This window comes from Stegostoma tigrinum, chromosome 20, assembly GCF_030684315.1.
Source record: "Stegostoma tigrinum isolate sSteTig4 chromosome 20, sSteTig4.hap1, whole genome shotgun sequence".
In the NCBI taxonomy this organism is placed as follows: Eukaryota; Metazoa; Chordata; class Chondrichthyes; order Orectolobiformes; family Stegostomatidae; genus Stegostoma; species Stegostoma tigrinum.
The window spans coordinates 20,764,698-20,791,013 of NC_081373.1; the positions used below are offsets into that span (position 1 = coordinate 20,764,698).

General features: G+C 43.0%; 1 non-coding gene across 1 annotated transcript; it reads right to left on the reverse strand.

The window, feature by feature from the left end:
- Nucleotides 1–873: 873 nt before the first annotated feature.
- Nucleotides 874–26,316, reverse strand: LOC125462036 (uncharacterized). Its single transcript, XR_009446952.1, has 3 exons — nucleotides 26,220–26,316; nucleotides 9,300–9,387; nucleotides 874–977 (listed from the first exon to the last, which is right to left on the reverse strand). It is a non-coding gene; the product is annotated as an uncharacterized LOC125462036 (transcript).

Below are 26,316 nucleotides of genomic sequence, written 5' to 3' on the forward strand. Positions count from 1 at the left end.
TCTTCAGATTGCCAATGTTTCCAGCACTTTGACATTTAAAAAGTTCTCTGTGCAATCTTTTGTAAGTCCAAGTAGATGATCTTACACTTGTCTGCATTGAAATCTACGTGCTAGAGGTTTGCCCATTTGCCTAATCCATCGACATTTTTATAATTTTATGTTTCCATTTACACTGCTCATAAAAAGTGCTTAAGTTTGTCTCCAGCATATGCGAACCATATGAGGCCCAGGCTGTGTTTACATATCTCAGTACTGGCTTCTTCTTAAGGTGGTGAGAATGACATTACCAGAGATATGATGATGAAGTCAAACCACCCATCAGGCGCACAAGCAAATTGTCCACAATACTGCAAGCATGAATTTGTGGTGGTATTGTTGACAATCACCGAACAGTGGGGGTACTTGAAGCAAAGAATGGCCTATGCATCTTCATGAGGCAAAATAAGGTTAAATTAGCCTTATAGACCAACTTAATTCTATACACAACCAAGATCTTGCAATAGCTGCATGAATTGATTTACAGATGGAGTCAAATTTTGGCTTCTATCTATCATCAGCGTTGCTATAATTTTCCAGTTGAGAACATTTACTGAACTGCATTCTAGAATACTTAATTTCTCATGACAGTGCTTCTTTATTAATCAGCAAGAAGGAAGGAAGTTAAGTGAGCTTAATGGTCATATTCAGTCTGTGTGTATATTTCTCATTAGCGGCACTGCACACACTTTGGATATCAAATAAGAAAGTATTTATTTTGCTTAATTTCAAACCAGGAATTACAATTTGAATGGATAAATAATATCACACAGGAAATTCAGTTTTTTGTACAATTTCATTTTTATCTTACTTTTTTTTTCCCTGTTTCAGCTTATGGCTGCCTTCTTTTTCCAATGTGATCTAGCTCATCAGGCAAGTCAGGGGCACACCACTCAGAAAGTTGAGTTGCTATTCGGAGGATGACTGCAATGTGATAGTTTCTGTAAAGACAAAATGAAATTGTTAAAATTTTGAAGGCCTCAGATTTGATATTCTCTTGGATTTGGCACTATTGACCATTCTCATAAGTGAAACACATGCCAATGACCGAGTGCTCCATTACTACCCAATATATTATTAAATGATAGTTTGACCTGGGAGTCATAACAGAAAACATAAGGTGGGCAATTAAAACAAAAACTAGTTTATCTTATGTAAAATACATGTTGGGTAATAAACTAATAATCAGCAGAATGTGACTCAAAGTCTATGAACATGTTATTGTCAATGCTTAGTTTTTGAATATCATGTTATTCAGCAAAGTTTAGCTGTGTAAAGTTTTAAGAGAATATAACCATAAAAGTAAGCCAAAATATTTTGAAACCCATAGTGGATAAACAGCTTTCTAGTGGTTGCTGTGATTGGGTACATAAAATGTCCCAGCCCGATGAAATTGTTGCAGATTAAATGTTCCTGCACTTTGCAATGGCTGCTTCATGTGTTTGTTGCTACAATGTTATAGTGTCTAGCAATCGTGGGTCCCATGAATATCCACCAATCACTTAGTCCACCCACCCTGGGCATTGTTCCAGCCATCTTCTTGTGGCACTTACATCTAGAAAATGAAAAGTGATAGTTCGGAGAATGCAAATTTGGTTGACTGTAAGATCATAACAAATAGAGCAGGAGTCGGTCACTTGGCTCCTCACATCTGTACTGCCATTCATTTGGATTATGTCTGACCCAACAATACACATGTCCACTTTCTTGCCCTTTCCCCAGAACCCTTGATTCTCCTACGATCAAAAATCTAGCTATGTCATCTTTAAATATACACAAGAACTCTGACCCACAGCTCACTGTGCCAAGCAGTTTCAAAGACTCAACGCTCTGAGAAAAGAAATTCTTCATCTCAGTCTTAAATTGGAGCTTCTTAATTCTGAGACTATGCCTTCTGGTTGTTAATCCTCCAGTGAGTGGAAACAACCTCTCAGCTTTTACCCTGGCAAGCCCCTTAAGAACCACATGTTTCAGTGTAAATAACTCTCATTCTGCTACATTCCAATGAGTGGAGTTCCAATCTGTTTAAACTTTCCTCATAAGGCAATCCCTCTGTGCCGGCGCTCATCAAATGAACATTCTCTGAGCTGCCTCCAATGAAATAATATAGTTTCTTAAATAGGGAGACCAAAACTGTTCGCGGTACTCCAGAGATAACGAAGTGTAGGGCTGGATGAACTAAGCAGAAAAGCTGATGTTTCGGGCCTAGACCCTTCATCAGAAATGGGGGAGGCGGAGAGAATTCTGAAATAAATAGGGAGAGAGGGGAGGGTGGATCGAAGATGGATAGAAGAGAAGATAGGTGGAGAAGAGACAGACAAGTTAAAGAGTCGGGGATGGAACTGTAGCGGTGAGTGTTGGTGGAGAGGTAGGGAGGTGATAGGTCAGTCGGAGGAGGATGGACAGGTCCATTCGTGACCCACCAACACCCTCCACCTCCTGTAGAACTTCCAATTCCCTGGTTCCCAACACCTCATTTTTACTACGGATGTCCAGTCCCTATACACCTGCATTCCTCATGCAGATGGCCTAAAGGCCCTCCGCTTCTTCCTGTCCCGCAGGCCCAACCAGTCCCCCTCCACTGACACACTCGTCCACCTAGCTGAGCTCATCCTCACCCTAAACAACTTCTCTTTTGATTCCTCCCACTTCCTACAGACAAAGGGGGTGGCCATGGGTACCTGCATGGGCCCAAGCTATGCCTGCCTCTTTGTAGGTTACATGGAACAATCCCTCTTCCGTACCTACACTGGCCCTAAACCCCAACTCTTCCTCCATTACATTGATGACTGTATCGGCGCCGCCTCTTGCTCCCCAGAGGAGCTCGAACATTTCATCCACTTCACCAACACCTTCCACCCGAGCCTCAAGTTCACGTGGACTATCTCTAACACCTCCCTCACTTTCGTGGACTTCTCTGTCTCCATCTCAGGCAAGCACCTAGAAACTGATGTCCATTTCAAGCCCACCGACTCCCACAGCTACCTAAATACACCTCCTCCCACCCACCTTCCTGCAAAAATGCCATCCCCTATTCCCAATTCCTTCACCTCCGCTGCATCTGCTCCCAAGATGAAGTAGTCCACATCACAGATGTCCTCATTTTTCAAGGACTGCAACATCCCCCCCAACAGTGGTCGAGAACACCCTCGATTGTGTCTCCCGCATTTCCCGCAACTCATCCCTCACACCCCGTCCCCACAATAACCACCGGAAGAGAATCCCCCTCGTACTCACGTACCACCCCACCAACCCACCAACCTCCGGAAACAACGCATCATCCTCCGACACTTACGCCATCAGCAATCTGACCCTACCAAAGACATTTTTCCCTGCCCACCCCTATCTGCTTTCTGGAGGGGCCACTCTCTTTGCGACTCCCTTGTCCGCTCCAAACTTCCCTCCAACTGCAGAAAATGCTACACCTGCCCCCATACCTCCTCCCTCACCCCATCCCAGGCCCCAGAAAGACTTTCCACATCAAGATGTTCACCTGCAGCATCCGCTGTACACATTGTGGTGTCCTCTACATCGGGGAACCCAAGCGAAACCGCTTTGCAGAACACCTATGCTTGGTTTGCAATAAACAACTGCACTTCCCAGTCGTGAACCATTTCAACTTCCCCTCACATTCCTGAGATGACATATCCATCCTGGGCCTCTTGCAGTGCCACGATGCCAACCGAAGGTTGCAGGAACAGCAACTCATATTCCGCTTGGGAACCCTGCAGCCCAATGGTACCAATGTGGACTTCACTAGCTTCAAAATCGCTCCTCCCGCTACTGCATCCCAAAACCAGCCCAGCTTGCACCCGCCTCCCTAACCTGTTCTTCCTCTCACCTATCCCCTCCACCCATCTCAAGCCACACACCCGTTTCCTTCCTACTAACCTCATCCCAACCCCTTGACCTGTCTGTCCTCCCTGGACTGACCCTTCCCCTCCCTACCTCCCCAACTACACTCACCTCTACTGACTCCATACCCACCATTTGTCTGTCTCCTCTCCACCTATCTTGTTCTCTATACATCTTCAATCCACCTTCCCCTCTATCCCTATTTATTTCAGAACGCTCTCACCTTCCCCCATTTCTGGTGAAGGGTCTAGGCCCGAAACATCAGTTTTTCTGCTTCTAAGATGTTGCTTGGCCTGCTGTGGTCATCCAGCTCTACACTTTGTTATCTCGGATTCTCCAGCATCTACAGTTCCTATTATCTGTAGTAGTCCAGATGTGGTTTCACAGGGATCTTGTGCAATTGCCTTCAATATAGTTCAAACCCCCTTGAAATAAGGACCAAGATTTCACTGGCCTTCCTAACTGCTTGCTGCACCTTCATGCCAGCTTTCTGTGTTGCGTGCACAAATACCCCCAAGTCCCTTTGTATTGCAGCTCTCTGTAGTTTCACTCCATGTAAATAATATTCTTTTCTTTTGTTCTAATTCATGTTTCATGCATTAAGATATAAAGCCTTTAAGTCTGTTCTATTAATAATTGCCTTATGCTTTTATTTCCTTGATGCGATATGACATTCACACATTCTGTCGCTTCCTTTTATTTCTGTTAATGATCAATCCCATCATAGACCTGCAATCCTACCTTCTCCCTTACCTTTGACATTCTAATTTAAATGCAACTGAACCCAAACCACTCTGCGATAACAAAGTGTGGAGCTGGATGAACACAGCAGGCCAAGCAGCATCTTAGGAGCATAAAAGCTGACATTTCGGGCCTAGACCCTTCATCAGACCCCTACATACACTCCTACCATGTTGTGACCCAACAAATTCCTCTTCACCTACAACTGTTTTCCTTGCACCCCTAGTATTACAACTTGATAATGTTCATCCTACCATTCTGGACTCCTCCACTGCCTACCATGCTTTTCAATGCTGTTCCACATAACCTCCCATTCAGCTTATGTTTCACCCGCTCCCTATCACTGTCCTTGTCCCCTCCAACCTTAACAAACACTTCTGCCTTCTCAATTTAACCTTGACTCTTCTACCTCTTCTTGCAGTACAAATGCAGCTGCCCCTATGAGTCTCCCACTGAATCATGAAACGTGATGAATAGATGGGTACCAAGGACTCTATTTACCCCAGATTTATAATAGTCTTCAATGAGCAGCCCCTATACATGACTCACCAAATCCCTGACTGCTGTTTTTGCAGCTCTGTAACTGACAGTACACGGATAGTCTGTCTGCCGGCGCTGGTCCTCAAGGACTGACCACTCCTTGGATTTAGACATATAGCACCCCAACTATGAGTGCCCAAAGCTGGCGACAGACCTGATGTAGTGCTTCGACTGTGCCTGCAACTGACTAACAGAGCCTTCTCTCCTTTGCCTGGAATGAGGACTAACTATCAGTTTCCTTATGGTCATGGAGCGTGTTTGCTGCGCAGGCAGACAACACATGCTCTCGGACTTAGATTGATCCTTCGGTTGTGCTGCTTAACGAGCTGTCCCACAACAACCTGATAGATCCATACTATGATAAGTAGCAGAAAAGAAAACCTCAAAATAACAGTGGTGAAAGCCTTTATCTATGACTAACAGGCATAGCATGTCAAGGCAATGCTAGGATTCAATGCTGTTAGCATGCAGGTAGGCACTAACTATGTGAGTGCTAAGTGAATAGGGTGCTTGTCCATGCATGTGCAGTATCCTTGAAATGCTAGTTGCTGGTGAACACTGCAAACAAGTCTGTGCTTCATGTGCAACCTATAAACATATTACAGAGCTGCCACCACAGTTGTAAGGGTTTGGCAGTTGCCAGATGCTAATGTGTATGGATGAGAGATAGGTGTGGCTGGTGCCCATGAATCATTCGCTGAGATGCAAATTTGGTCACAGGCAACATGAAGATGGGGCAGAATCAGCAGTGAGCTGAATCCACTAGATACCTAGTCTGGTTTTCATATTGACTTTTCCTAATATTTAGTTTATTAGATAAGTTTGGTAAGATAGGATGCCATTAATGACATGCATTGTGCCATCAATGTGGAATTCTTGTCACGTCTTCCCATAGCTCATGTTGCTCGACCCCTTTAAGATTCCACCATGTGTTGCTGCTGTCCAGCTATCAGTGGCTGTAGTTCCTGTTCTCTTAGCTGCTACTTCACAGGAAATTTCTCATCTCTTCATGCATGATGCCCATGGGAAGTTAGACGTCTTTGTCTGCAAGGCCTCTCAGTCAGCTAACTGTAGTGTTCTACCTCCAATGATGTCGTAAGTATAGATGATCTGCCACTATCATGCTGTGCTATTTACTTGCTGGAGCCAGCATAATTATGAAATAAAAACTAAAGAACTGCGGATACTGTAAACCAGGAACAAAACAGAAGTCATTGGAAAAGCTCAGCAGGGTCTGTTAAGAAAAATCAGAGCTAACGTTTCGGGTCCAGTGACCCATCCTGAAGGATTCAGTACATTTTTGTACAGCTCCTGGTATTTAGTTATGTACAATCAAGGATATTTGATTGTCTGGGATCAAGCTGTTCTGTAGCACAGTTCATCCAGTGTATCATTCTGCAATTAGGGTAGAACTGAGAACCTGATACCATTAGTGCTTTGATATAGTGGTGGCATCATAAGCATGTGTCTTAAAGGTGTATTGCATATCTTCTGTGAGTCATAATACAACATCCTACTTTCTTGAAAGAGCATTTCCACTTGTCAATTCAACCATTGTAGAGAATTGGAAAAATAGAATTAACAAGATTAATAATTCAAACTCTGATTTTATGTTTCGCAATTCGTCCTGATCTGGTGATTGTATAAACATCTGGACAGCTGTGTGTTATGCTCAGTTGCTCCTGGTTGACAAATTTGGCTGTCATGCTGCTGGTTGCTGTTGGTCAGCATCATCACACAATGATTGTCATCAGTGTTCTCCTCCAGGCTCTCTACATTGGTTGAACATTCACTGGTTTAAGCTAGTTCTCGTTTCTTCATCAGTACTAATTTCTTGCAATCAGGACTGATGCACTGCTTAGAAATTTTTGCTCGTATCCAGCTATGTGTGACTGGATTTATGGCTCACACCCTCTATCGTGGTAACTCTCGACTTGCTCACTGGTCTCATATCTACTTCATTTTTCATTGTCCTTGAAAAGAAAGGATCTTTTTCATTCTGACTACTATTTGCTTGATTTGATTGTCATGAATGCTCATGATGCTGAGTTCTGTGAATACTGATAGTCCTTACACTGCTGGATCAGCGGTACCTACCAGGTAGAAGATTTCAGGAATCCAAGCTAAACTTGCATACTGGTATTACACCGTGACTGTGTCACTGCACTGAAATTACGATCTGTTATATGCTGTGAAATGGCCTTTTGTAGGTTGTACCAAGGAATGCCACTTGTTGGGATATGTCTTTCAGTGTGGATTGTAGTTATACGTTGACACTAGTTCACTCCTACATCAATTTTGTTTTACACTGTGCATCAACCTGTATTTTGTGGACTTATGATGGTAACAAAAGCTTCTGCTCCTCTTACACCATCAGTGAGCTGTGTAAGGTTAGTGATATAAAAGTTTAGAGAGAAAAAATATCCAGATGCTGGAATTCAAGGTAGACATACAGCATCTGTAGGAGAAGTCAACATTTCAGGTATTACTCTTCGTCAGGACTGGATGTGGGGTTAGGGGGAGCTGCAAATAAAGACAGGGGTGGGGGGAGGGTAGAGAAATGGTGGTGATAGGTGGACACTAGTAGTATGTACGACCTAGTTGGTCAATGGGAGGGATGAATCCAGTTGGTAGCTGGAATGGAAGGGAGGTGGTGGTAGGTGGAAGAGAAGGCAGGAGGCAGAGCTGGAAAGGGAGCTGGGCATGGATGGGAACATTATTTGCAATTACAGAACTCAATGTTAAGTCCTCAGAGCTGAAGGGTGCCTAGGTGGAAGATAATATGTTGTTCCTAAAGTTTGCAATCTGATTCACTGCAACACCGCAGGAGACCAAGGATGGACATGTTGCAGGAGGAGTGGGGGGAGGAGGGGAAGTTGAAATTAGAAGTGACTGGGAGGTTAGGTTGGCCGTTTCAGGCCAGGCAAACACGCTTGGTGAAATGGTCACCATTTGGTCTCACCAATGTAGAGAAAATCACATTAGAAACACCAGATACATTAGACTAGGTTGGAGAAGATACAGGTGAAACTCTGTCTCAACTGGAAGGACTGTTTTGGTCCTGGATTGAGATGAGGGAGATAGTGTGAGGGCAGGTGTTGCAAGTTTTACAGTTAAAGGAGAAGGTACTGGAGGGTTGGCGTAGTTGGTGGGGAGTGTAGTGCGAATTAAGGAGTGAAGGGTCCTCGTGAAAGACAGAAGGGGTGGGGAGTGGAAATGTTCTGAGTGCTGGGTCTAAGGGAAGTTGGCAGAAGAGGATGATACGTTGGATGAGGAGCCTGGTGAGGTGGAAAGTGAGGACAAAAGGGACCCTATCTTTATTTCTGGAGCAGTTTAGAGCTCAGGAGAGGGGAATGGAGGAGATGTAAGGCTGTCTGGATGACTTGGGGGGGGCGGTGAAAGAATGTTTTTTGAAATAGGAGGACACCTGGGATGTTTGGGACTGGAATGTCTCCTCATCAGACCAGATGCGACGGAGAAGGAAGAATTGGAAAAATACAATGAGTTTTTGCAGGATACAGGTGGGAAGAACTGTAGTCAAGATAGTTATAGGAGTTTATAGTAAACATTGGACCTTAAATTGTCTCCAGAAATGGGGGTGGAGAAGTCAAGAAAGGGGAGGGAGATGTCCGAGACAGACCAAGTGAATTTGTGAATTAAGTGAATGAATGCATAACTATTGCATGTGGAATGTTTTACCTCTTGCTATAAATGTATCAGTTAACAAATAAGTGATTACCCACTTGTTTTTCTAACTACATTCCAAGAACAGGAACAAAGGATGTTCAAGATTTCAGATGAAAGAACTTCCCTCAATGACCAACGACTATGTTACCCAATGGTGACTCTTTTAAGCTACTTTTCAAAAGCAGTACTAAAACAATAATCTTAAACAGGTGCCCAGCCTGAACTATTCCATTTAACAGTGAACCATCAATACCACTTCCCAGACTCCATGATCAGCTACAAGAAATTACATCACACTGTTTTTACATTTATTAGAAATATTACAACTCAAAGAACTCCATAAGTTTGTAAAACAAAAAAAGAACAATAATTTGCATGTAAGTTTCAGTTAAATATAAACTAGAATCAATTACTTTAAGAATGAAACAAGCATTGGTTACCATTTGCAAATACTGTATCTCTGTTCGAAGGGCCTCACAAACACTTTCCAAATCATCCTCCTTATATAATTCCAATTCTCTCTTTAACCTAGAGGAAAAATGTTTCAGAAAATAAGGCATGTTCTTACGCTTTGAATTCAATTTTAGAGTTTTCTAAATGATATAGTCAATTACAAACTAATGTCAATATCAGAGATTAAGAACAGGCATATTCATAATTAAATTCTCTACAATCAAAGTTCTATGTATAGCATCTGAGTAGATATCTGGATATCTCAGGGTCATCTCAAATTATCTTCATCGAGTTTCAACTTTCCATACGTTCAAGGGTGTCATCCTAAATTTGTAAGCTGGGTAGAAGCTCAATAGCTGTTTTAGGATAATAGGAAATTCGACTGATAATTATTTTGTTGCTACAAGATCTGTCCAGTATTCAAAGCAGTAACATCAGATGTTATTTTCAGTTTAAGTTATCAAATAACTTTATCAACAATTGAACAATCTAGGTCATGTAACACAAATTATACACTTACAACAGGAAGGCTAACCACCTTGGACGGATATTCTGGGTATCATTTAATTATCTCTACTAAGCAAGCTCATTAAACATATCCAGGCTGATATGTAATTTTCATACTTGACAGATTTAAAGTGATTGTTTAGCGTGTATTTAATTAAACTGGAAGCAGTTTAGAATTCAGCAATGAAGGAACATAGGGATTGATTTAGAGGGGGGAAAATAGAATGAGAGAGTAAACTTGTGGGAAACATATAAACTTAATGTAAAAGCTTCCGTTGATAGGTGAAGAGAAAAAAATAGTTTAGTGAAGGTAAAAGTAGGTTGCACAACAGCCAGAAACAAGGCAAGTTGGGAAACAAAGAGATGGCAGACCAATTTAAAAAAAACTTTGGTTCTATCTCCACTAAGGAGGACATAAATAACATCGTGAAAATGTTGGGGAACAGAGGGTCTAGTGAGAGTTCTGAGGGACGTGGCTGAGGAAATAGCGGAGGCTTTGGTCGTGATCTTTCAAAAGTCACTGGAGTCAAGGAAAGTCCCAGATGATTGGAAAAATGCTGTTGTAACTCCCTTGTTTAAGAAAGGATCAAGGCAAAAGATGGAAAATTATAGGCCGAATAGCCTAACCTCGGTAGTTGGTAAAATTCTAGAATCCATTGTCAAGGATGAGATTTCTAAATTCCTGGAAGTGCAGGGTCAGATTAAAACAAGTCAGCATGGTTTTAGTAAGGGGAGGTCGTGCCCGACAAACCTGTTAGAATTCTTTGAAGAGGTAACAAGTATGTTAGACCAGGGAAACCCAGTAGGTGTTATCTATCTAGACTTCCAAAAGGCCTTTGATACAGTGCCTCATGGGAGGCAGCTGAGTAAGGTGAGGGCCCATGGTGTTCGAGGTGAGCTTCTGGCTTGGATTGAGGATTGGCTGTCTGACAGAAGGCAGAGAGTTGGGATAAAAGGCTCTTTCTCGGAATGGCAACCGGTGATGAGTGGTGTCCTGCAGGGTTCAGTGTTGGGGCCACAGCTGTTCACCTTATATATTAATGATCTGGATGAAGGGACTGGGGGCATTCTGGCAAAGTTTGCCAATGCTACGAAGATAGGTGGTCAGGCTGGTAGTACTGAGGAGGTGGAGAAGCTGCAGAAAGATTTAGACAGTTTAGGAGAGTGATCCAGGAAATGGCTGATGAAATTCAATGTGAGTAAATGTGAGGTTTTGCACTTTGGAAAAAAGAATACAGGCATGGACTATTTTCTAAACGGTGAGAAAATTCGTAAAATCAGAAGTGCAAAGGGATCTGGGAGTGTTGGTCCAGGATTCTCTAAAGGTTAACTTGCAGGTAGAGTCCGTAATTAAGAAAGCGAATGTAATGTTGTCGTTTGTCTCAAGAGGGTTGGAATATAAAAGCAGCACTGTGTTTCTGAGGCTTTATAAGGCTCTAGTTAGGCCCCATTTAGAATACTGTGTCCAATTCTGGGCCCCACACCTCAGGAAGGACATACTAGCCCTGGAGGGTGTCCAAGGGAGATTCACACAGATGATCCCTGGAATGGTAGGTTTAGCGTATGATGAACGGCTAAGGATCCTGGGATTGTACTCATCAGAGTTTACAAGGTTGAGGGGAGATTGAATAGAAACTTACAAGATAATGTATGGTTTAGAAGGGGTGGACGCTAGGAAGTTGCTTCCGTTAGGCAGGGAGACTAGGACCCGTGGGCACAGCGGTAAAATTAGAGGGGGTAAATTTAAAACTGAAACGAGAAGACATTTCTTCAGCCAGAAAGTGGTGGGCTTGTGGAATTCATTGCCGTGGAGTGCAGTGGAGGCCGGGACGTTGGATGCCTTCAAGGCAGAGATCAACAAATTGTTGATCTCAAAAGGGATCAAGGGCTACGGGGAGAGTGCAGGGTAGTGGTGTTGAAATGCCCATCAGCCATGATTTAAATGGTGGAGTGGACTTGATGGGCCGAATGGCCTTACTTCCACTCCTAAGTCTTATGGTCTATGGTCTTATGGAACTAAAAACAAAGCATGAGTAGGGAAATTGTTGGAATAAAATGCTGACAGATCCCCAGGCCTGATAACCTACATCCCAGAGTACTAAAGGAAAGGGCCTTGAAATAGTGGATGCATTGATGGTCATCTTTCAAGACTCCATCGACTCTGGAGCAATTCCTATTGACTTGAGGAATGCTAATATAATTCCACTGTTTAAAACAAAATGGAGGCAGGTGAAAGCAGAGACTTTCAGCCTGGTTATCCTAACATTAGTAGTAGAGGAAATGCCAGAGTCCATCATAAAATATTTAATAGCAGAGCATGGGAAAATAGAGACATCCTCAAACAAAGTCAGTATGGATTTACAAAAGGGAAATCATGCTTGACAAATTACTGGTATTTTTCAACGAGGTAACCAGTACAGTTGATAAGGGGAGCAGTGGAAGTGATCCTTGTATTTGTACTTCCAGGAAACTTTTGATAAAGTCACACAGAAGAGTTTAGCATGGACAGGATTAAGGTCATGTGCTGACATGCACAGAGAATTGTTTGGAAGACCAGAAACAACTAGTAGGATTAAACAGGTCTATTTCCAAGTTGTTGGCAGTGGCAAGTGAGCTATTGCTGGAATCAGTGTTTAGACCACTGCTGCTTATGAATGATTTAGATGAAGCAATTATATGTAATATCTCCAGTTTGCAGATGACACAAAGCTGGATGGGAAGGTGAGCTATGAAAAAATTGCAGATATGTTTCAATCTGATTTGTGCAAGTTCAGTGAATGGGCAAATGTGCGGTAAATTAAATATAATGTGGATAAATGTGAGGTTATTCATTTTGGTAACAGAAAATTGAAGGCAGATTATCACCTGAATGGCAATAGTTTGTGAAAGGGGGAGCTGCAACAAGATCTGATGTCCTTGTACACAGTTGCCGAAAGTAAACATGCAGGTGCAGCGAGCATTAAAGACAGCATATGGTATTTTGGCCTTGATAGTGAGAGGATTAAAGTACAACAGCAAGTATTTTACTGTGATGCTACAAGGCCTTGGTTTTGGTCTTTTTGTCTGAGGAAGGCTGTTCTGGCAGTGGAGGGAACGCAAGGAAAATCCATCAAACTGATTCTTGGACTGACAGGAAGAGAGATGCTGGATCAATGAGGTCTAAAATCATTGGAGTTAAGAAGAATAAGGGAGAATCTCAGAGAAACTTTTAAAATTCTAAAGAGACTAGACAGGATTTTTAAAATTCATTCATGGGGTGACAGCATTGCCAGCTAGGCCAGCATTTATTTCTCATCCGCATTTGCCCAGTGAGCAGTTAAGAGTCCATCACACTGCCGTGGGTCTGGAGTAAGGATGCTTCCAATGACCAGGGACTTCAAAACCAAGGGACACAGTCTAAGGATATGGGGTAAGTCTAAGGATATCGGGCTGAAATAAAGAGAAATGTCTTCACCCAGAGTGGTGAGCCTTTGCAATTCTCTGCTACAAAAAGCAACTGAGGCAAAAACATTGAACACTTTTTCAAGGTATTAGGTATAGTTCTTAGGGCTAAATGGATAGAAGAATATGGGAAAAAGATGGACATGGTACCAAGTTGGAAGATCAGCCATGATAATATTGAATGGTGGTCCAGGCTTGAAGAGCCAAATGGCATATTCTTATGCCTCCTATTGAGTTGTGTTGCAACCTTTTCTGAGGTAAAGAGGTCAAGACTATAAGGAGGTCAGAGGAGATCATATGTGTCAAATGTGTACACATCAAGGCTGCAGTAGGGCATCTCTACTCCTTGCAATAAAGGTCAAGATGCCATTTGCCTTCCTAATTATCTGCTATACATGTACACTTGCATTTAGTGACTGATATACAAAGACACCTAAGCCAGCCTGTAAATCATTAATTACCAATTTATCCACCAACCTATTATTTATTTAAGTAACATTCTGATTGTTATCCTTGATAGAAAAAACAACACACTTATCTATACTATACTGCATCTACCATGTTTATGTTCACTCACTCAACTTGTTAAAGTCACCATGAAGTATCTTCATTTCCTCCTCACCATTCACAAGCCCACCTACCTTTGTGTTGTCGGAAAACTTGAAAATATTACATTTGGTTCCCTCATCTAAATTATTAAAATATATTGTGAATAGCTGGGGCACAAACACTGATCACTTGGTAGTGCATTTGTCTCCGATTACCACCTGGAAGACTACTCATTTATCTCTAGTCTACTTCCTGCCTACAAATCAATTCTCAATACATGCTCATATATCAGCCCCAGGTCCATGTGCTTTGATTTTGCACACTAACCTTTCATATAGGACTTGATCAAAAACTTACAAGAAATCCAAATGCACCATGTTCACTAGTTCTTCATTATCTATTTTGCTAGTTATATCAAAAACTGCAGTAGATTTGTCAAATATGACTTCCTTTTTGTAAATTTACATCGAGTTTGTCCAATTCCACTGATAATTTCTAAGTGTCCCATTTCACATACCTTGTAAGAGACTCTGGCATTTTCTTATATCTGATGATAAACTGATCTGTATTTCCTTGTTCCGTCCCTTTCTCCTCTTTTGTTTAAAAAAGGTTGGTTACATTTGCCACTCCAATCTGCCAGTTCTGTTCCAGTAGCTAAAGAATTTTGCAAGATGTCAACCAATGCAAAATGCTTGCAATGAATCTTTTAAGTTTGCTATGAAAAGTACGAATGTCTGATTGATTTCCAGTTTCAAAATTATCCTCCTCAATCATCTCCTCCAATGCAGATTTTGGGGACTTTAGATGAATAAAACCAGCACTGATTGCACCTTGCTCCTGGGAGAAGCTAGTTCTATTGCAGAATCCTTTTGCCCAGTTGTAAAACTGACCTTGTCACAGGAAAATGAGGTGAAGTAGTGGGATCTGGCAAAAATGGCACTGGTCACAATGTTAATAAATTTGTGACTGGACAATTGAGAATTCCCAAACTGACCCCAATGGCTTCCTGCAATTAGCCAGTTGCGAACACGTTCAATACAGCTGTTACCTTGATGGCCAACAGGATAGGAAGGCCACCCACTTCCTCAGTTTGAATCCAGCTCCTAGTACAGTTCAGTAGCAGTGTTTTGGGACATTGTCAGCCTGTGACTCTGTACCCTTCTCATCTGGAGGAACTGACATTGAGAATAAAAGGCTTTGACACTCCTATGCCTCGAACTCATCCCTTCAGCAGCAACCTCGTCATGTGGGGGTTGTTCGGGTTCTGCTGGAGTTAACTGCTGCACCAACATTTGCCAGCGTATCTATTCCTATTCCATTTCTCTGTGCTTTTGTTGCATTACAGCAATAGCAATAACCATATCTGCTGTGGCTAGTTTAGATTCCCTACAGTGTGGAAACAGGCCCTTCAGCCCAACAATTCCGCACCACCCCTTGGAGCATCACATGGCAAATAACAGCATAGAAGATAACAGGCAAAGTTAGTTCTGCATGAATACAGATACCTTCTCCCAGCTTCATATTATCCACAAAAGGGGGTAGCATTGTATAAGAGAGTCTTACATTATACTTATAGTACAGGTGGAGGTGGAACTAGTTCACTGGGGACAAGGATTCTAAAGATTTGCACATTAGGGTGGGAAACCCAATAGGGTAATTAGGTCTATTGGAGAGGAAAAAAGAACAATGCAATTTGTGATATTATAGGCTTCAGAACTTTAATAATTGCTCATGGACTGAATGAATCAACAAAGATAGACAATTACACATAGCAATAACTTTGTCTGGAATAAACTATTAAAGGACAGGGCCAAATTTATACAGGAATTGAAAGAAATTAGCCATGTCTGGGAGTGGGAGCTACATAGACAAAACTACTTTGGTACCTGCACGATAAACTAGATGTTACAAGGACAACTAATTGCCCTGTAGAAAAAATTAAGTTGTTATCGATAGGAATGCGGTGTCTTCGAACAAAAAGTGAAGGACAAATGTACGAAGAAACAAAGTAATTACTTTTGATTAGAAAGCCAACTGCAGACTTGCAATAATTTGTATGAACTGTAAAAAAATTGTAGTAATAAAAATCAATACAGCACCACAGAAGAGCAAAAATCTGTACAAGAATCAAACACCAGAACAACTCAACAGCAAACTTTCAAAGACAACAATGCAACAGGACCGAACCCTGGTAATCTCCAGTGACAGATCACTGTTGGTTGAAGTTCTGACCAGATTTCACCATTAATCAGATAACAGCTAAGTTGGGTCATAGGTTTATGCTTACTTGACGGGTCTAACGTTTGGTTGATAGATGCAATAAAGTTTGAATTATTGTTTCATTTGGTAAACGGGCTGATAATCACAGGGGAAACTGAAGAAAGATGTTTGGGATACCAAATGAAGGGAATAGGCCATCTACAGCTACGAGAGGAAAAGTGTATTTTAGACAGGAAACGTAAGGTAAAGGGTGAATGATTTGAAGGAAAAGTTCATTGTATCATCTTTCTCTAAACTGGTTTTCAAAGTAAGGCCTTTCAGAGAATGTGCAATGGTTGCAGCAGCGGCGCGAGTGGGAGCTTGGACCAGGAGCCTGTCGTGAAGCCAGTGAGTCACTGATTTTGAATCTTTAAAAAGCTTACCTCGATCAGCAGCACCTCGGAGCAGAGGTTTCTGGGAAGGGAGTGACTTTTCTTTTCATCCCTCAGCTATATAAGCGATTGTTGTGTAAACCTGAGACCCTACCCTTATAGGGCTTCCCACCCATCCACCTCCTCTAACCTTATACACCAGGGACAAATCAAGGTAAGCTTCTCTTTTTTTTCACTTTCTGTTTAGGGGATTAGCAGGGATGGCAGTGCAGGTAGAGGAATGTTCCTCCTGCATGACATATGAGGTGAGGGACGCTTAGTGTCCCATCCAAATACGTCTGCAGGAAGTGCACCCAACTCTTGCTCCTCCAAGACCGCGTGAGGGAACTGGAGCGGGAGCTGGATGTACTTCGGATCATTCGGGAGGCAGAGTCAGTGATAGACAAGAGTCACAGGGAAGTAGTTACTCCTAAGTGTGAAGAAAGCTGGGTAACTGTTAGAAGGGGGAAAAAAGCAATCAGTGCAGGGATCCCCTGTGGTCGTTCCCCTGAAAAACAAGTACACCATTTTGGATACTGTTGGGGGGGGATGATTTACCAGGGGCATGCAGGAGGGTGGAGGTCTCTGGCACAGAGTCTGTCCCTCTTGCACAGAAGGGAAAGGGGGATAGGAAAAGAGTGATAGTCATTGGGGACTCAATAGTTAGAGGGACTGAAAGAAGGTTTGCCAGAAATGAAAGAGACTCACGATTGGTGTGATGCCTCCCAGGTGCCAGGGTCCGTGATGTCTTGGATCGTGTCTTTGGGGTGATGAAGGGAGGGGGTGACCAGCCCCGAGTCGTGGTCCACACAGGCACCAATGACATAAGTAGAAAGAGGGTTAGGGATGTCAGGCAGGACTTCAGGGAGCTAGGATGGAAGTTGAGAGAACAAACAGAGTGTTTATTGTAGGTTTGTTACCCGTGCCACGTGATAGCGAGGCAAAGAACAGGGAGAGATTTCAGCTGAACACGTGGCTGCAGGGATGGTGCAGGAGGGGGGGCTTCAGGTACATGGACAATTGGGGCTCATTCTGGGGAAGGTGGGACCTCTACAAATAGGACCGTCTCCACTTGAACCAGAGTGGCATGAGTATTCTGAGTGGGAAATTTGCTAGTGCTATTCGGGTGGATTTAAACTAGCTCAGAAGGGGGATGGGAAACTGAGGTGTAGTCCTAGTACACAGGAGGATGAGCGTAGGGAGGGCATCGTCAGGACCTCACTGTCACAGGAGTGTGCTGGCAGACAGCAAGCTGGATTGAAGTGTGTCTACTTTAACGCCAGGAGTATCCGGAATAAGGTAGGTGAGCTTGCAGCTTGGATAGGTACCTAAAACTTCGATGTTGTGGCCATTTCGGAGACACGGATAGAGCATGGTCTGGAATGGATGTTGCAGGTTCCAGGGTTTAGATCTTTCATTAAGGTCAGGGAAGGTGGTAAAAGAGGGGGAGGTGTGGCTTTGTTGGTCAAGGACAGTATAAAGGTGGCTGAAAGAACCTTTGATGAGGACTCGTCTACTGAGGTGGTATGGGCTAAGGTTGCTGAGGAAGGTTTGTCGACTGAGTTAGTATGGGTGGAAGTTAGGAACAGCAAGGGAGCAGTCACCTCACTGGAGGTTTTCTACAGACCCCCAAATAGCAGTAGGGAGATCGAAGAACTCATTGGCTGGAAGATTGTTGAAAAGTGCAAACGTAGCAGGGGTGTTGTTATGAGTGACTTCAACTTTCCCAATATAGATTGGAACTTCCTTAGTGCAGATGGTTTGGATGGAGCAGTTTTTGTTAGGTCTGTTCAGGAGAGTTTCCTTACTCAGTATGTGGACAGGCCGACGAGGGGGGAGGCCATTTTGGATTTGGTGCTTGGCAATGAGCCAGGACAGGTGTCAGATCTCGTGGTGGGAGAACATTTTGGTGATAGTGACCACAACAGCCTCACATTTACCATAGCCATGGAAAGGGAAAGGAGCAGTTACCAGAGGAAGATATTTAACTGGGGTGAAGTAAATTATGACGCTATCAGACAGGAGTTGGGCTGTACAGATTAAGAAAGCACACGGCAGATATGTAGAGGCTGTTTAAGGAGCAGCTGTTGTGAGTGATGTATAAATTTGTTCCTCTGAGACAGGTAAGAAGGGGTAAGATTAAGGAGCCTTGGATGACGGGTACAGAGGTGCTTCTTGTCAAAAAGAAAAAGGCAGCTCACTTAAGGTGGAGGAAGCAAGGGTCTAGCACAGCTTTAGAGGATTACAGGCTTGCTCGCAAGGAGCTCAAAAGTGGACTGAGGAGGGCATGAGGTGGCACGAAAAAGGCTTGGCAGGAAGGATTAGGGAGAACCCGAAGGCATTTTACTCTTGGATGAGGAATAAGAGAATGATCAGGGAGAAGGTAGGGCTGATCAGGGATAGTGTAGGGAACTTGTGCGTGGAGTGTGAGCAGATAGGGGAAGCCCTAAATGAGTTTTTTGCTTCGGTTTTCACTAAGGAAAGGGACCTTATTGTGAATGAGAACTTTGAGGAGCAGGAAAACAGGCTTGAACAGATCAAGATTGAGGACGTTGATGTGGTGGAAATTTTGGCAAACACTAAGATTGATAAGTCCCCAGGGCCAGACCAGATTTATCCTAGGTTGCTCCGGGAAGCGAGAAAGGAGGTTGCTAAGCCGCTGGAGAAGGTCTTTGCTTCCTCACTCTCCACGGCAGTCGTACCGTAAGATTGGAGGGAGGCAAATGTTGCTCCTCTTTTCAAGAAAGGGAATAGGGAAATCCCTGGAAATTACAGACCAGTCAGTCTTACGTCTGTGGTCAGCAAGGTTTTGGAAAGAATTCTGAGGGATCGGATTTATGACTATTTGGAAAAGCACAGCATGATTAAAGGGAGTCAGCATGGCTTTGTGAGGGGCAGGTCATGCCTCACAAATCTTATTGAGTTCTTTGAGGAAGTCACGAGACAGGTTGACGAGGGTCGAGCAGTGGATGTGGTGTACGTGGTCTTCAGCAAGGCATTTGATAAGGTTCCCCACAGCAGGCTCATTCATAAAGTCAGGAGGTATGGGAAACAGGGTGGTTTGGCTGTCTGGATTCAGAATTGGTTGGCTGACAGGAGGCAGAGAGTGGTTGTGGATGCTAAGTATTCTGCCTGAAGGTCAGTGCTGAGGTTGTCCTGCAGGGCTCTGTTCTTGGGCCTCTGCTCTTTGTAGTTTTTATAAATGTGTTGGATGAGGAGGTTGAGGGGTGGGTTAGTATGTTTGCTGATGACACAAAGGTTGGAGGTGCCATTGATAGTATCGAGGGCTATTGCAGGCTTCAGCGAGACATTGACAGAATGCAGAGCTGGGCTGAGAAATGGCAGATGGAGTTCAACCTGGATAATTCAAAGTGATGCATTTTGGAAGGTCGAACGTAAATGCTGAATATAGGATTAAAGGCAGGATTCTCAGCAGTGTGGAGGAACAGCCGGATCTCGGCGTTTAAGTGCATAGCTCCCTCAAAGTTGCCACCCAGGTGGATAAGGTTGTTAAGAAAGCATATGGTGTTTAGGCTTTCATTAACGGGGGATTGAGTTTAAGAGCCACGAGGTTATGCTGCAGTTCTACAAAACCCTGGTGAGACCACACTTGGAATACTGTGTCCAGTTCTGGTCACCCTACTATAGGAAAGATGTGGAGGCTTTGGAGAGGGTGCAAAGGAGGTTTACCAGGATGCTGCCTGGAGTGGAGGGCTTGTCTTACGAGGAGAGGTTGACTGAGCTCGGACTTTTCTCTCCGGAGAGAAGGAGGAAGACAGGTGACCTGATCGAGGTGTACAAGGTAATGAGAGGCATGGATCGAGTCGATAGCCAGAGACTTTTCCCCAGGGCAGGATTGACTGCCACGAGGGGTCATAGTTTTAAGGTGTTAGGAGGAAGGTATAGAGGAGACGTCAGAGGGAGGTTCTTCATCCAGAGAGTTGTGAGCGTATGGAATACTTTGCCAGTGGTAGTCGTGGAAGCAGAGTCATTAGTGATATTTAAGCGACTGCTGGACAGGCACATGGACAGCGGTGAATTGAGGGGAATGTAGGTTAGGTTATTTTATTTTTGGATTAGGATTATTCCACAGCACAACATTGTGGACCGAAGGGCCTGTACGGTGCTGTACTTTTCTATGTTCTATGTTCAAACAGGATGGACCTGAAATCTATTCAATGCACATCAATGTACAAATACAAGCACACCTAACAGACAGTACTGAAACAGAACCTGAAAAATTCTACTGCATAAGGACTCAGTTAAGGGTTTTGCACTGAAAGAATTCATTTGCTGCAGAGTAAAGGTGACTAAAACAAAAGATTCATACAACTTCTTCTCCTAAACATGTCCTGTTATCCATTAACGTCTAACAAGGAGGACATCTAATAATCACCCACAATGCTATGGTGAAAGGGCTGTTTTTGTAAATTCAACCACAGGAAAATTCACAGGCCATGTATATGTATATTAAGGACATGAGCATAAAACCATTATGCAGACTGTGCATTCCAAACTTGGGGGGGCTCCATCACATAGATTAACGATAAAGGGCAACCAAGAGTCACATCAAGGTAATTGCCTTCTGTACGGAAAACAAAAGCGGACACAAATACCTTGCACATGGCAACATCAGGAAGGGGAGCTTTGATTATGGGTCATCATCACCTCACAGAGTAGAGATGCTTTACGGCATGCTTTCACACAACACATGAGCGACATGATAAAGGTCCAACAGTTATATTGCCAAATCAATATCTCAAAATGTAAAACATACATCTCAATCCTGAGATTTCTTCACAGATCATACAAATTTGATTTACTTAATAAGCTGCTATCTTAGCTCTGCTAAGACTGAGTAAAAGGAGGAGAGGACAACGACAACAGAATCAGAGACAAGAGGTTGAGGAGGCTGCAGCTGTGGATAAGCACACAGTTCATGAAGAGTGCTGCCATTCTCTTCTGCTCTGTTGATTAGTCTACAGAGAAAGGTGTAGAGAAGGAGTTCCAGCTACTTGCAGAAGAATGAAAGGCAATGCTGAAGACATTTTTCATGACTCAAGAAACTATCACCTACATCTGCCACTTACTGCAGGCAGATATGCAGCCACGTGGCTTGGGAGGATGCACTGAGTCTGTGGTGCTGAAGATGGCAGCTGCATGGAAATTCTACAGCTCCAACGTCCTTTAATCTTAAGCTTTACACGGGTGATATTTCCCACTCGGTGGCCCACAAGTGCATTCTGAAGTTCACCAACATACTTTACAGGAAGGCAATAGTATTTTTTTTCAGATCATCATGAACCCAGGAATTCAAGATACCCACAGCTGACGGGCTTTCAGCCAACACTGGGCTTTCCAACTGTGAGCATGTGACACTGAAAGTGTGCATAGAAAGGAATTTCACTTCTTCAATGTCCCGCTTGTTTGCAACCACAGTCAAAAATTCGTGCAGGGTTGTGGCTGCTATCTCGGGAGCTGTCACAGCACATAAATTCTGAACAACTCCCACATTCTACAAAAGAATACCTACCAATAATCTCCAGGCCCGGCTCATGGGTGAATAGAGAAAGCCCCAGAAGGCACAGTAATAACCCCTGTGCTAATAACTGATGCTGAACTTGGCTACAAAGCAGCACGTACATCCAATAGGGCCTTCAATGAGCAGACAATTGTGCTTCCGTTGCCTGGGTTGTTCAGAAGCAGGACTCCAGTGCTTGCCTGGCCAGGTTTTAAGAATAGTCATTGTTTGCTGTGTTCTACACAATCCATCTCAAATGATAGGGTTAGAATGTTATGATGAGATATCTGAAGAAATCAGGGCAGTGGTGAGACAAAGAGAAAAGGCCCATAAAAAGCTGATAATGGCTGGATTTGAGACTGAATTATATTGCATGAACATCTGTGGATACTCAGAAATGTTAGCTAAATGTGGAGAGATAATCCTGGGCCAAAGGAATTTTTTTTTTAAGTGTTTACCAACAAGATACTCTGATTGCCATGGACTATAATTGAATTTGTTCAGTTTCCTAGCCAGAGCATCAGTGTGGTATTCCACAGGGTTACTTAGGAACCCCACTTGCACAGCTCAAACTTTCATTTGCTAGGGGCATCCATCTACTCTGCACGAGATAGGCTGAATTATGTTAATTGACAGCTGAAACCTAACCACGTAGCTTAATGCCTCGCATTCCACAGGTTACGTTCCTTCTGGAGGACAACAGTCAATGCGAGCATGTTTTCCTACCATTGTATCTTGATGCCACTTCTGCAGCCACAGCTAAGCTTGAGGATTCCTGATGACTGTTTTGCCACTTTGCCTCAGATGACTTTGATGACTGCTCTCTGTAAGACCTGAGTCCAGAAGACTCCTCACTGCTAGGAGGCTCCTATACTGGTGCAAACTCCTTGATCTGACTTAACAGAAGTCTTTGGGACCTTGTAGAGGGGAGATGGAAGAAGTTGAACATAAATCCTGGTGTCCATAAATTGTTTCCTTTCCTGTCAGTGCACAATGGCAGCTCTCTTGTCACTTGAGCGGATGGAGAGTCAAGAGAGAAGTCATTTACCCATGATCTCCTGTCACCAAGTCAATGGTGCAAAACATCTCTGACTTGAGCAATGTGAGTTAAGGTTCCCATGCTTATCCAGCAGATATTGACTTTTCTGCAATGGCTGCCTCTCCATGGCAGCAGCCAAGAGCTTGCATGTTAGAAGCACAACAGACTGCACCCGGGCAGATTCTCGTGCACATTGTGGATTCTGAGTATGATCTCTCACACTTCTGCTCATTGTTCTACTATTTGATTCAGTATCTATGATAGCTCACTAATTTCTGAATTCAGAGGCTCATTATCTGCATGGAGATCAGCAGGTGCTGACAGTCCAACATATCTGGGTGCCAGAGATCTTAGCCATTTCTTCCTTCTCTAGCTGCGAATCCATGTCAGTGCTGTGTGCACCAGAATAAGCACAACACTAGATATGTTACATAGCAAAGTGAATGTGCCTACACTGCTGAATTATGAGGAAGAGGCCTTTGTACTATTGCAACTAAAAGCCCCAACAGCTCAATCTCAGAGATACGCTGTGAGGGGTTGTTAGAGATGGGCTGTGGATGGATCTCTTCAAGTTATTTTTATTGACATGGGAGTGGAATCCAGAGGCAGCAAAGAAAATTGCAAGATATGCTTGTGTTATAAGTTGTCACCCACACTCAAGGTTTTGTCGAGGTGTAACTGTTTCGTGTACAATTGGGAGGAGTTCCTTAGAGATTTCTTTAGTGAATGGATATAGATATCCATTATCCTGTTGATGCAGGTGCACCTCCTGTCTGTATCTGCCAGCTCAATAGCCTGTTCCTCAAAGTGGGGTTGGGGGCGGGGGAGTTTGGTCAGCAGCCTTATGTCAGGCACATCCCCAATCTGTGCATTCTCATGCTAATAATACATGTCCTTCTGCTGCAGAAGAAGAGAAGCATCAAGAGACATTAGCAGAGACACATGGACACTTTGGCTTCATTGTTTACTACAGGTAAAGGTGTGAATTCTTAAATCTGTGACTATCTCTGTGTTACTTGTAAGCATAATGGGTTATGGGGATATTTAGGAGTTAAAGGGATCTGACTATGAGGTGGTTCAATGTCATCAAATAGCTCAAGTTAATGGGAACTAGTAAAGCTTCACTGATGTACTCTTGGCCTGAGTAAACCTGTGGCAAAAAGCTATTGAACGTGTAGGTTCTCAAGTCAGTAGACTGGGTGGTGTGTGTGTTTTGTAGCTCCCTTTATATTATGAGCATGACATACTGAGTAGATAGTAGCACATACACTGCCAGTTGAAGTAGATCATATCTCTTTTAGTGGTTCTAAATCCAGTGTCTCTTGACATTCCACCAAGCAGTGACCATTTCTCCATCTATCTTGCTCGAGGTTACATTGGTCATTCAGAATGGCCGTGCGTTGCCAACCCTCAGAAACAGTACATCCCTTCTCTCATGACTATCCTACAAGGAAACCTCAATAGGAGGCAATGCTAAGGTGAGGGGCTGGCTTTTAATGAGCTTAAGACATGAAGTCATAGAGTCATACGCACAGAAACAGACCCTTTAGTTCAACTCATCTGTGGCAACAAGGCATCCCAATGTCACCTAGTTGCATCTGTCAACATTTAGCTCATAGATTTCTAAGCTTTTCCTATTCATGTATCCATCCAGGTGCCTTATAAATATTTTATTGTAGCCACCCCCATGACTTTCCCTGTAGCTCACTGATATACATACCACCCTCTGCATGAAAATGTTATCCCTCAGATCTTTAAATATTTCCCCTCTCACCTTAAACTTACACCCTCTAGCTCTGGAACAAAAACAGAAGTTGCTGGAACAGCTCAGCAGGTCTGGCAGCATCTGTGACGAAAAATCAGAGTTAACGTTCTGGGTTCGATGATCCCTCCTCAGACCAGGGGGTATCTAGTGCTGAATTCCCCACCCGAAGAAAAAGATCATGGTTAATCACCCCACCTATACCACTCATGATTTTATAAACCTCGATATGGTCACCCCTCAGCCTCCACTTCTCTAGGAGTGGGTGGCAGGGATAAGTATACTTAAGTGATCCTCCTATGTTCCCAAAAGTGAAGTTCTCTTTGGGTGTTTTTTTAAAATATTGCACTTGGATGATGGAGTTGGAGATCTTCACAACCTCTTACCCACAAAACAACAATATTTGGTGATTTACCCCATGCATGAAAATATATGAATCTGAAAAGAATGTGACCAGGTAGGACAACCCATTCCACACAAAGCAAGTATCTCACCCACTTTTATGCCTGCCTACACTCAGTCTCAGAAAACAAACTTTAGCCTCATGTAAAAACAAAGAGAACTGCAGATGCGGTCTCTAGTAATAGCTATTCACTCTCCTAGCCAGATCATTATCCACTCCTTTATCTGTCCAACTATTCTTCTCTCTTTCAGGTCTATCCCTACCTATCGCTTACTCCATACCCCCTCCATCCACCCTACCTTCTGCATATAAACCAACATTTTCCTAGTTACTATCAGTTCTGAAAAAGGGTGACCAGACCCAAAATGTTAACTGTGATTTCTCTTCACAGATGCTGCCAGGCCTCCTGAGCTTTTCCAGCTACTTCTGCTTAAGCTTCATGCATCCACTTCACTTGGTCTTCTCATTCAGTTTAAAAAGTACTATCAAAGAAGTCTTCTCAAATCGGTTATCCGTCTTGAAGCTGGTATACACTGTAGACGCAGTGTACCAGTGATGAAAGGAAGGAATGTGTGAGAGATTGGTCAGAGTGCAGATCAAGCAGGCTGTTTTTTCTTGAATATTATTGCAAATCCAGGCAAGTGCAGAGCATTTCATCACACTCCTGTGGCTTGTTGCTGCTGGAAAGGTTTGAGGGAATCAGGTGAGTCACTCATTGCAGAAGGCCTAATCTTTTTCAATTTTGTGAATTCCAAATGTTTCAATGAACTTCTGACAGTAGTGATTTTGTCACTTTCAGTGACTGCACAGTCAAGAAGGCCTACCACTATTTTCTGAAAGAAAACTAAATATACTAACATGTATAGCTATTCTCTAATAATTATTCCTTTCAGAAGTCAGAATGATAATTTATTAATATGTTTGAAAAAACTTTTTATTTGTTGGAAGAAAAAGGAACTTTATGTAAGGGTGAGAAAATGTCTAAATTATCTTTTTAAAGCCTTAGGCAGGAAAGGGACTAGAAACAAAATGTAATTAAACCCAAATTTGCTTACCGTAAAAACTCAGGATCTGTTTGTGGTTTTTGATAAATCTTTACTTTTTCTTCTTCCAAAGCCTTTGTGTTAAAAATAACTGCAGTCAGCTCATCTT